Source organism: Stenella coeruleoalba (genome assembly GCF_951394435.1).
Source record: "Stenella coeruleoalba genome assembly, chromosome: 14".
Lineage (NCBI taxonomy): Eukaryota > Metazoa > Chordata > Mammalia > Artiodactyla > Delphinidae > Stenella > Stenella coeruleoalba.
This window is the reverse complement of record NC_137160.1, coordinates 64,101,789-64,114,632: the sequence shown is the minus strand read 5'-3', so window position 1 is coordinate 64,114,632 and position 12,844 is coordinate 64,101,789.

The window sequence follows — 12,844 nt, the reverse complement described above, 5'->3', positions numbered from 1 at the left end:
CAGGGGAGTTGGGCCAGCCAGCCAGGATGGCTTTGACACTGCCACCTCCAACCCTGCCCCCGTGCTGAGCCTTTGTCCCCTGCTCGCTCGCCTGCGCCTGCGTGCCCCCTCTCGCCTACCGTGGGCCTTGCATGTTGCCCCCAAATCACCCCTGAGGGCTTTCAGTGCCCCTCTGGCTCCAGGTGGCTTGGAGCAGTGGTCTCCCACCCTCCGGCCACGCAGCAAGGGAGGCAGCTTTATCTAGCTCCAGGCTGCCACCACGGGAGGCTGGGGCTCCCAACCAGGCCCTGGGCACCCCCAGCCCCACCTACTCACCCCTCGCTCTCCCCCTGCCTGCCCCCTCTGCCTCCTCCAAAGCTCCCAGCAGAATCTGCCCAGCAGAACCTCATTCTTAAGTGTATGCTGTCTTGATTGTTCCCTAATGAGCTGCCCACGTGCTGCAGGCAGATAGTGGCACCCCCCACACTCACAGTCACACAGCTTGGAGCCTGCGGGTGGGGCTGAGTGGCCCCTGGGGCAGCTGGGCCTTATTCACCTGCTGGACCTGGACCAGGACCAGGCCAGCGTGATGGCAGCTGGGAGTGGGGGCTGCAGCAGGGGACGGACCTGCACCCAGAGGCCAAGTCCGGCACAGACAGCCGAGGGCACAGGGTATGCCTTGGTGGGGCTGGGGGTGGGAGGGGACTGGGTCTCGTGCCCACCAGGTGGGTGTTCTAGCCTGGGGGCGCCACTGACAGCCAGCAGAGCCGGGGAGACAGGCAGGAAGCCAGCTGGGAGGGCTGATGACTAGCCGGCCCCCCAGTTCCCTTCAGAGTGTCCCGGGGCTCCTAGCTGCCCACCCTGGTTCTGGACCAGTCAAGGACAGACCCTCCACCGGCCCCACCCAGGAAGCTGCACTTCATCCTGGGTCTGCTTCTGGGGACTTGAGCCTGGACATCTGGGCGCCCAAGGCTAAGGGGTGTGTGCAGCCTCCTCAGAGCAGCCTGGGGACCACTCCAGCCCCGGCAGAGGCTACCCCCAGGTGGTCTGAGACCACCTCCTCAGACCACTGTCTCCACCACTCCTTATGGCTGTGGCTGGGGAGACCACCTCCTCCTCCTCCCTTTTCTCCCCATCCCCTCCCTCTCCTTTCTTAAATTATAAAAGTAATATGACTACGGACAAAACTTGGAAAAGAGAGAAGAGGAAAAACAAGATTTGATTTTGGGTGTGGAACAAAATAGCCAAGTTAAGTGTTTAGAAACAAAACAAAACAAAAGCCTCTAGAAATGAAAGACACCTTTTTGCCTAGAAAGAAACAATATAAAGTTGCTGAAGATGAAAAAGATTAAATATAAGAGCCATAGGGACTTCCCTGGTGGCGAAGTGGTTAAGAATCCGCCTGCCAATGCAGGGGACACGGGTTTGAGCCCTGGTCCGGGAAGATCCCACATGTCACGGAGCAACTAAGCCCATGCGCCACAGCTACTGAGCCTGCACTCTCGAGCCTGCAAGCCACAATACTGAGCCCACGCGCCGCAGCTACTGAAGCCCATGCGCCTAGAGCCCATGCTCTGCAACAAGAGAAACCACTGCAATGAGAAGCCCATGCACTGCAACAAAGAGAAGCCCAGCTTGCCACAACTAGAGAAAGCCCGCGCACAGCAACATAGATCCAACGTAGCCAAAAATAAATACATAAAAATAAAAGAGCCATAAATTTGAGCCTGAACTGCATGTACATGTTTCATTGGCAAAAACGGGCAGCATCTTGGTCCATTTAAGGCCTGTTGGTGTCGTCATGTTCTGCGTGAATTCAGGCCTCACAGATGAAGCTGGTTCTCAGCAGCTGCCTTTCCCGTCCAGCCTGGGTGGCCTCGCCGGGAGCCGTCCCTTGTCACGACTGCCTCTCCCAGCTTGGGCAGTTCTTCCATCAGGTGTTTGACATAAACACCAAGAAGCAATGTCATAGATTGGATGTAACTGATGATAATCAGTTACATCGTGCATCTCCCGACACATTAGTTCGTCTTGCTTGTCTTTTCTGAAAATGGGACTGTGCTGGCTGCATTCTTCTCCATGCCTTGTCACTCAGCGTCCTGTTTCTCAGATTCATCCATGTGGTGTGAGTTTCTGGCTTTTTGCAGAAACGGAGCTGCTGTGCACATTCTCAACTAGTGTCCTAGTGCCCATATGCCAGGAGTGTCATGTGGACACTTCTGACCCAACGTTTCCGAAACCCACTGCCCTTCCCCCCAGCTCCACCTCGGTTCAGGGATTGTGTCACCATCCTCCACACTGGTCCCCAGAACCTGAGAGTGGCCTCTGCCCACCCTCATCTCCAGGTGCTTCCTAGCCCCCTGAAGGAGGTCCATTGGACCTATTGTCCACATGGGGACACTGCTGAGAGCAAACGAGTGACTATTAATGACAGTTGGGACAACAGCAAACAACAGAATGTCTGATCACTGTGCATGGGAGGCGTGGACAGTGACTAGTGGGTGACCAGGGTCCTCACTGCCACTGTAGCCAGATATGGAACACAGCCTAGAGCTCTACCAGTTGTAGTCATTCACAGAGTGGACTCTTAGTGTTTGAAAATGCTGTTCCCAAATAATTTTAGTAAGATGAAATAGGGGGGCAAAAAGGAAATCTAAATAATTAGAAAAATGTAAAGATTAGGGCAAAAACTTAGGTGATGTTAAATGGCAAAAGCAAAATACAAAGTGTATTGAAAGCATGTATCTGATCGCCTACGTAAATGGACAAATGTACAAGGAGACATATCCAGTCTCCACACAGAGGAAAGGCTGAAAGGAATCACACTATGATTGCAATCGTGATTACCTACCTCTAGGTAGTCAGATTTCTATTGGCTTTCATATTACTATTTTTGTAATATTTTCCAAATGTTTGATAAGCATGTTTTACTTTTAAAATCAAAGCGGTCGGGGGGAGCTTTAACGCTGTTCAAAGAGACAGAAACGGTTCATTCCTTCACAATTGCTTGCTGGTCTAGACTTGGGGTGGAGAACAGGACGCAGGCCCCGCCTGGGCAGGCTCTGCTGTGGGCAGGGGCCCGAGGACCAAGCAGGTGGGCGAATGCCAGGAGGCCTGGCTATTTGGCGACACCTCCCCATCCGAGGAGGCAGGCTCAGGGAGCTCTGGAGACGGGGCAGTGGGAGAGTCGTGAGCTCGGGAACAAGGGCCTGGTGGCCAGTGACATTCTGAGTGCGCCTGGAGGCTGCTAGGCCATGTAATTGGCACTGAGCCTGTGGCTAAGACCTGAGACAGACACACAAACTCACGCGTGGGTCAGAGCAAGGGGTAGGGGCCATGGTAGAAGCGCTTAACCACATGCAAAGAGAAAAGGGAGGAACGGGAGGAACAGCATTCAGGGCGGAAGGAAGAGTAAGCCTACGGCCAGCCTGGGGAGGAAGAGTTTGCTGCCCCTGTGTTCTCTTGTGGTTTAGACACTACGTCTCCAGCAGCACCCCTCAACAGGGCCTATGCACCTGTGCCTCTGATGCCCTGGTAGCTCCTCGGCCTCCTCCTACCAGCCCTCAAAGCGCCACGACACTCAGAGAACACAAGGCCCCACTGCAGAGAAGCCTGGGGCAGTCCACTAGGGATTCCAAGATTGGGCAGTGCTAATCTGTGGTCCTAGAAGCCAAAACGGCTGGTTGCCTCTAGGTGAAGGATTGGCCGGAAAGGGGCCCCAGGAGAGGTTCTAGGTGATGGAAATAGTCTCCATTTTTATTTGGGTCTTGGTGACACAGATGAACACTTTTGTCCAAATTCAATAGACCACGTACTTAAGATCGGGACAGTTCGCTGTATGTAAATTACACCTGGATACAAAATAAAAAGGCTCAGGCCAGACTCTGGGTAACCCAGGCAGCGCGCTTGGGGGAGTCATGGAAGGTGGGAGGGAAGGCCTACCGGGGGAGGTGCCAGGCAGCAGGGCTATGGACGGAGCTCCAAGACGGCCACACGAGCAGGTGGACAGTGACAGTCAAAAGGCCAGTGGCCCAGGGTGCCGCGGTGGTTAGACCATGGCCGTGCTGAGGGACGACCACTGGGCCCAGAGAGCCAGCCACAAGGGAACCTGGGTGAACCCTCCAGGAGTTGGGGAGAGTCAGCACTTATTGTGCACCTACTGTGTGCCAGACCCTGGGCTGGAGAGGCGCGGCTCACTGAGTTACGCTGCGGCCCTGAAGGTCACTTGATCCCTGAGCAGAGGAGGAGCCCGAGGCTTAGGGCTGCAGCTGGCGTGAGGCAGAGCCCAGGCCGCCTTCTTCCAGAGTCAGAACTGAGCTTCCCACCTCTGGTCGCACGGGCTGTGGCTGGGACCCTACGGGACAGAGAGCTGCCTGGCTGCCCGCGGGGCTGGGTGAGAAAAGAGTCAGCCTGTTAGAAACCAGAACTGTGTGCGCCGGCAATTAGTCCTAAGCATGCTGTGCTGAAGTCTCAGGTCTCAAGAACTTTTAGAAGGGCAAACACAGGTGGAAAAGGTGGAGCACGTGGGGCCTGGGGTGGTGGGTGAGGGCCAGGGGCCTGGGATGCCGCACTGGGGTTTGTCTCGTGTCCTTCGTCAATGACAAGCCCCCTATGGTCTCTGCAACTGCATTCGCGTTGTGAAGAGCCCTCCGCGGTGGGCGGTGCTGCCTGGAAGGGGGCGTGACCGCTTCTCCCACTGGCCAAGGGACACAAGTGTTTGCCCCGCGTGTGCATGGAGGCTCCCGCGGCAGGGGAATCTGAGCTCCGCTCTGTACGCAGGGAGCCAGCGAATAAACCCTCTTCTTCCCCCTCCAGGCTCCTGCCAGCCTCCCCTTGCCAAGCCCGGTCCAAAGCTGCCAGCGGATGCAGCGCGGGGTTTTGAGGCAGCCGGTGGCTGGGAAGGGCATCATCACACATGACTGTCACCTTTGAAAACGGAATCTGGAGGTAAAAGGCTAAGTTATGGTACATTTTAATAATGGATTCCGATGTGTCTGGTTAGAAGATTGTGGTAGATTTATTAGGAAAAAAGCAATGAAAATATACAAAACTATCCCATTCGAATGTTTATTTATTTAACATTTTTAATTATGTAAATATGCAAGTATGTTCTTAAAAGCACAGGAAAGAAGGGCAGGTACCTCTTGGAGGTGGAGTGGAGGGGCTTCTCTGCTCTGGCCCTCATGCCTTGTTTTACAGGCTTTGCATGGTTTGAACTTGCAAAAATGAGCATGAATTTTTATTTTTATTTTTTCCACCTGCGGGGCATGTGGCATCTTAGTTACCTGGACCATGGATCGAACCCATGCCCCTTGCAGTGGAAGCATGGAGTCTTAACCACTAGACGGCCAGGGAAGTCTGAAATATTTTTATAATTTAAAAAATTCATGGGCTTCCCTGGTGGCGCAGTGGTTGAGAGTCCACCTGCCGATGCAGGGGACACGGGTTCGTGACCCGGTCCGGGAAGATCCCACATGCCGCAGAGCGGCTGGGCCCGTGAGCCATGGCTGCTGAGCCTGCGTGTCCAGAGCCTGTGCTCCGCAGCGGGAGAGGCCACAACAGTGAGAGGCCCACGTACCGCAAAAAAAAACAAACAAAAAACCCCACTACCATTTACAATAGCTCCAAAACACATGAAATACTTGCTATAAATCTAACAAAATATGAACAGGAACTCTATGCTGAAAACTACAAAATTCTGATGAAATAAATCAGAGAAGATCTAAATACATAGAGAGACAGGCTACGTGCATGGTTTGGAATAGTCAAAATAGTAGAGATGCCAATTCTCCCCAAACTGATCTACAACTTCAATGTTATTACAATAAAAATTCCAGTGGCCGAATTTTTTAAATAGATATAGACAAGCTGACTGTAAAATTTACATGGGAAGTCAAAGGAACTAAAACCATTCAAACAATTTAGAAAAATATGAATAAAATTGGAGGACTCACAGAACTTGATTTAAGACTTACTGTATAGTTGCAGTAATCAAGACAGTCTGGTACTGCCACAAGGGTAGACAGATCAATGGAACTGGAAAAAATCCAGAAATCAGCTTTCACAAATGTAGCTAACTGATTTTTTGGTGATAAAATATCTAACATAAAATTTGCCACTCTAACCATTTTTTTTAAATAAATTTATTTATTTGTGGCTGCGTTGGGTCTTCGTTGCAGTGTGCGGGCTTCTCATTGCTGTGGCTTCTCTTGTTGCAGAGCACAGGCTCTAGGCACGCGGGCTTCAGTAGTTGTGGCTCGCGGGCTCTACAGCTCAGGCTCAGTAGTTGTGGTGCACGGGCTTAGTTGTTCCAAGGCATGTGGGATCTTCCCGGACCAGGGCTCAAACCCATGTCCCCTGCACTGGCAGGCGGATTCTTAACCACTGCGCCTCCGGGGAAGTCCCCTAACCATTTTTTAATTGTGGTTAAATATACATAACAAAATTTAGCACCTTGATCATTTAAGTGTACAATTCAGTGGTATTAAGCACATTCACAATGTTGTGCAGCCATCAGCACTATCTATTTTCAAAACATTTTCATCACCCCAAGTAGAAGCTCTACCCATTAAGTAATAACTCCCCAGTCTCCAGCCTACCTCCAACCCCTGGAACCTCTAATCTACTTTCCGTCACTACTAAATACTCATATAAGTGAAATCATAAATATTTGTCCTTTCATATCTGGCTTATTTCACTTAGCATAATGTGTTAAAGGCTCATCCATGTTGTGGAATATATGAGAACTTCATTTTTATGGTTGAATAACATTCCATTGTATGTATGTACACATTTTGTTTATCCATTCATGGATAAACATGTGAACAAACATGACATTTATGTTGTTTCCACACGTTGCCTATTGTAAATAATGCTGCTATGAACATTGAGTTCCTGTTATCAAATCTTTGGGGTGTGTATCAATACCTAGGAGTGGAATTGCTGATGATATGGTTATTGTATCTTTCACCTTTTGGGGAACTATCAAACTGTCTTCTACAGCAGCTGCACCATTTTATATTCCCACCAGTAAGGTACAGGGTTCCAATATCCCCCATGTTTGCCAACTCTTATTTTCTGTTTTTTTTTTTTTGTTTTTTTTTTTTTTGCGGTACGAGGGCCTCACACTGTCGTGGCCTCTCCCGTTGCGGTGCACAGGCTCCGGACACGCAGGCTCAGCGGTCATGGCTCACAGGCCCAGCCGCTCCGCGGCATGTGGGATCTTCCCGGATCGGGACACGAGCCCGTGTCCCCTGCATTGGCAGGCGGACTCTCAACCACTGCGCCACCAGGGAAGCCCTGTTTGTTTGTTTGTTTGTTTGTTTGTTTGTTTATTTTTTTGCGGTACGTGGGCCTCTCACTGCTGTGGCCCCTCCCGCCGCAGAGCACAGGCTCCGGACGCACAGGCCCAGCGGCCATGGCTCACGGGCCCAGCCGCTCCGCGGCATGTGGGACCTTCCCGGACCGGGGCACGAACCCGTGTCCCCTGCATCGGCAGGCGGACTCTCAACCACTGTGCCACCAGGGAAGCCCTGTTTGTTTGTTTTTAATCATAGCCATCCTAGTAGGTGTGAAGCAATATCTCATTGTGGTTTGATTTGCATTTCCCTAATGACTAATGATGTTGAATATCTTTTTTTTATTTTATTTTTATTTATTTATTTTAAATTTTATTTATTTACTTATTTATGGCTGTGTTGGGTCTTCGTTTCTGTGCGAGGGCTTTCTCTAGTTGCGGCAAGTGGGGGCCACTCTTCATCGCGGTGCGCAGGCCTCTCACTATCGCGGCCTCTCTGTGGCGGAGCACAGGCTCCAGACGCGCAGGCTCAGTAATTGTGGCTCACGGGCCTAGTTGCTCCGTGGCATGTGGGATCTTACCAGACCAGGGCTCGAGCCCATGTCCCCTGCATTGGCAGGCAGATTCTCAACCACTGCGCCACCAGGGAAGCCCTATTTATTTATTATTATTTTTGGGCACGTAGCTTGTGGGATTTTAGTTCCCTGTTCAGGGATCAAACCCGAGCCCTGGCAGTGAAAGCACTGAGTCCTAACCACTGGACCGCCAGGGAATTCCCTTGAGCATCTTTTAATGTGCTTATTTGCCATTTGTGTATCTTCTTTGGAGAAATGTCTATTCAAGTCCTTTTCTCCTTTTTTAATTGGGTTGTCTTTTTGTTGTTGAGTTGTAGGAGTTTTTTATTTTTAATTGAAGTATAATTGACATACATTATATTAGTTTCAGGAGTACTACATAAAGATTCAATATTTGTATTCATTGCAAATTGATCACCATGATAAATCTTAACATCCGTCACCATACCCACTACAGATTTTTTTTCTCGTGATGAGAACTTTTAAGATTTACGCTCTTAGCAAGTTCAAATATGCAATACAGTATTATTAACTATAATCACCATACTGTACATTACATCCCCATGACTTATTTATTTTATAACTGGATGTTTGTACATTTAAAAACATCTAGAATGAATTTTTATTTTTTTCTTCCAACTTTATTGAGATATAATTGACATACAGCACTGTGTAAGTTTAAGGTGTACATCGTAATGATCTGACTTACACACATCATGGAATGATTGTCACAGTAATGTTAGTGAACATCCATCATCTCATATAGATACAAAATTAAAGAAATAGAAAAAATTTTTTCCTTGTAATGAGAACTCTTAGGATTTACTCTCTTATCAACTTTCATATATAACATGCAACAGTGTTAATCCTATTTATTATGTTGTACATTCCACCCCAGTACTTATTCATCCTATAATTGGAAGTTTGTACCTTTTGACTGCCTTCATCCAATTCCCCTCCCCTCCCCCCACCTCTTGTAACCACAAATCTGATCTTTTTTTCTATGAGTTTGTTTGAAGTGTAATTGACCTACAACACTATGTTAATTCCTGGTTCACAACGTATAGATCCTATATTTCCATACATTTAAAAATGATCACCTCGGAGCTTCCCTGGTGGCGCAGTGGTTGGAGGTCCGCCTGCTGATGCTTTTTTTTTTTTTTTTTTTTGCGGTACGTGGGCCTCTCACTGTCGTGGCCTCTCCTGTTGCGGAGCACAGGCTCCGGACACGCAGGCTCAGCGGCCATGGCTCACGGGCCCAGCCGCTCCGCGGCATGTGGGATCTTCCCAGACCGGGGCACAAACCCGTGTCCCCTGCATCGGCAGGCGGACTCTCAACCACTGCACCACCAGGGAAGCCCGCAACTGATTTTTGTGTGTCGATTTTATATCCTGTAACTTTATTCAATTCGTTTATTAGTTCTAACAGTATTTTGTATAATCTTTAGGGTCTTGTACATATAAAATCATGTCGTGTGCAAACATAGGTAATTTTACCTTCCTTTTCAATTCAGATGACTTTTATTTCTTTTTCTTGCCTAATTTCTCTGGCTAGAACTTCTAATAGTATGTTGAGTAGAAGTGTTGAAAGCACACATCTTGGTATTGTTCTTGATTTTAGAGACAGAGCTCTTCTTTTTCAATGTAGACATTTACAGCTATAAATTTCCCTCTGAGCACTGTTTTCACTGAACACCTTAAATGTTGGTATATTGTGTTTTCATTTTCATTCATCTCAAGGTATTGTCTTACTCCCTTTGTGATTTATTCTTTGACCCATTGGTTGCTTAAGAGTATATGTTGTTGAATTTTCACATATTTGTGAGTTCTTCAGCTTTCCTTCTGTTATCCATTTCTAGTTTCAATCCATCATGATTGAAAAGAATATTCTGAATGATTTCAACCTTTTAAAATTTATTAAGACTTGTTTGGCAGCCTAACATATGATCTGTGCAGGAGAATGTTCCATGAGCACTTGAGAATAATGTGTATTCTGCTGCTGTTGTGTGGTGTTCTGTTTATGTCAGGTCTAACTGGTTTATAATGTTGTTCAAGTTCTCTATTTCCTTATTGTTCTTCAATCTGGTTGTCCTATCCATTATTGAATGTGGGTATTGAAGTATCCAGCTATTATTGTAGTATTGTCCATTTCTCCCTTCAGTTCTGTCCATCTTGATTTATTTAATCTTTTGTCAATATATAATGACCTTCTTTGTCTCTTGTAATCTTTTTTTAAAATTTATTTTTATTTATTTATTATTTTTGGCAGCGTTGGGTCTTCGTTGCAGTGTGCGGGCTTTCTCTAGTCGCAGTGAGCAGGGGCTACTCTTCATTGTGGTGCGTGGGCTTCTCATTGCGGTAGCTTCTCTTGTTGCGGAGCACGGGCTCTAGGCATGCGGGCTTCAGTAGTTGTGGCTTGCAGGCTCTAGAGTGCAGGCTCAGTAGTTGTGGCACACGTGCTTAGTTGCTCCATGGCATGTGGGATCTTCCCGGACCAGGGCTCAAACCCATGTCCTCTGCATTGGCAGGCGGATTCATAACCACTGCGCCACCAGGGAAGCCCTCGTGTAATCTTTTTTAATTGAAATTCTGTTTGTCTGACAATAATATAGTGACCTCAGCTCTTTTGTTTATTATTTGCAAAGAATACCTTTTTCCATTCTTTTATCAATACTCTCAAGCTCTTTGTGTTTTTATATCTAATGTGAACCTCTGGTAGACCTCATAAAGATAAGGTCCTGTATTTTTATCCATTCTGCCAGTCTCTGTCTTTTAATACGAGAGTTTAGTCCATTTATTTTATTATTATTTTTTTTTTGGCCGTGTCACACTGCTTAGTTCTCCAACCAGGAATTGAACCTGGGCCCTCAGCAGTGAAATCTCTGAGTCCTATCCAGTGGACCACCAGGGAATTCCCTAATGTAATTAGTAGTAAAGAAGGATTTATTTTATTTATCAATTTTAGACAATATTTATTTCTTATTCTGGCAGTGAGGAATTAGCTCTTCTGTGATACTGTAACCCCCACTTTTCTCCTTTCATCCTCACAATATATTTTTCCACTGTGTATAGTTAAATCAATAGTTAGTGTTTACATTATTGACCAAGTAAGTAAACTTTGTTCACTCAAGCTGTAAATTATTATTACATTTTCTTTTTCTTACAAGTTTATTTTATCTGGAGTTAATAATTATTTCTTTCTTCAATTTTTTTAGTTTTCTAAGCACCTAGAGCTGTTCTCTTCCAAAGGTTCCAAACACATAGCAATAATTTTTCCAAATATTCAACCCATAACTGATCAATTCCATCTTTTTCTTGGAGACGTAATCCCACAGACCTCTGTCTTTCTGCTCCACTTTGGACTGGTTGCTCACTAAACCTGGTACACAAATGTTGTCCTGGAACTTCCTTTTGCCAGTCAAGAAAGATTATTTTTGTCATTTAGCTATTTGTTTTCTGTGTATCTTTTGTGTTTTTTGTTCTTCAATCTCCCCATTACTGCCTCTTTTTTAAAAAATTTAGTTGATTTTTTTGGTAGCATACCACTTTAACTCCCTTCCCCTTTCCTTTTCTGTATATTTTTATTTTCTTAGTAATTACCTTGGGAATCACAATTAACATCTTAAATTTATAACAATTATAAAATAAATATAACACATAAACAATTTCAATTAAGTAACAATTTTAAAAAATTATTGGACTTCCCTGGTGGCCCAGTGGTCAAGACTCTGTGCTTCCACTGCAGGGGGCATGGGTTCATGCCCTGATTGGGGAACTTCCACATACCGTGCAGCACGGCCAAAAAGAAAGAAAAAAATATTTTAAAATTATAATATAAAATACTGTGAATTATACTAACTTATTTTCAATATTAAATTATATTACATCTCCATCCTTCCTCTTCTGGCCTCCATGATTTATGAGGAGAAATCAGCTATTCATCTTATCGAGAATCTCTTGTACATACTGAGTCACTTCTCTCTGGCTGATTAAAACAATTTTTTTTGTCTTTGGGTTTCCACAATTTGAACATAATGGATCTCCTCTGGATAATGATTAGACGGGGTGGGCCTGTGACCCAGTCTGCCATGAGCCAGGAGGGGAGGCTGCTGTGTGTCTGGTTGTCTCCTCACTCCTAAGAAGGGGACTCACCAGGGGAGACCATCCTTTCTGCCTTTGAATAGTGTGGCGCCATGTATAGTCTGGAACTGCTGCAGCCACCTCCCTACCTGCCTGAGCATGATGCCAATGCACAGAATAGGCTACAAGGGCAGAGAAGGGGAGCAGAAGCTGTACTTGTGGGATTCTTGTCAGGTGAGAAAGAGTCCATACTGTTTATACCAGTTTGGTTTGGCAGGACCACCACTTCGTGCCTAGGATGTAGCAATTAAGGAGGCGCTTGCTGTCAGATGCTGTTGCTGCACTGTGTGACCCCGAGAGTGAGTGTTTCCTTAAATGTTTCACCCTAAGTACCTCACTCATCTCTTCCTGGTCCTGACCCTATGTGATTCAAAGTTTTCTGAACCTACAGCTGAAAGGTTCTAACTGACAAGCAGAGGACACTGAAATGTAAGGAATGGACAGGTAAGAGGAACTCAGAAAAGGAGACGAATAACAGCTGCTCTGTTTGGGCCAGCGTGCTGTTATATCATAATGGTGCCAGCGGCCAGCCCAGCCTTCAGCCTAATACTAAAATTGCCCTCCAAATTTTCAGTCGTAGCCATCTTATTGTCATGATTTTCTACAGTATGTTACTGCATCTGACCTGAACAATATATGCTTCTTTGAATTTATTAAAATGTTTTATGGTCCAGTGTAGGATACTTTTTATATTTTATGTAGGTGTAGAACTCAGTATGTGTTTTTATGCCTTATTATTCTGCTGTTCAACTCATCTTTATTCTTATTTTTGTTTATTTTATACATCACAGTCTGATAGTGGTGTGTAATATATTTTACTATAACTGTGTTTCTATTAGTTGTATTGTATTTC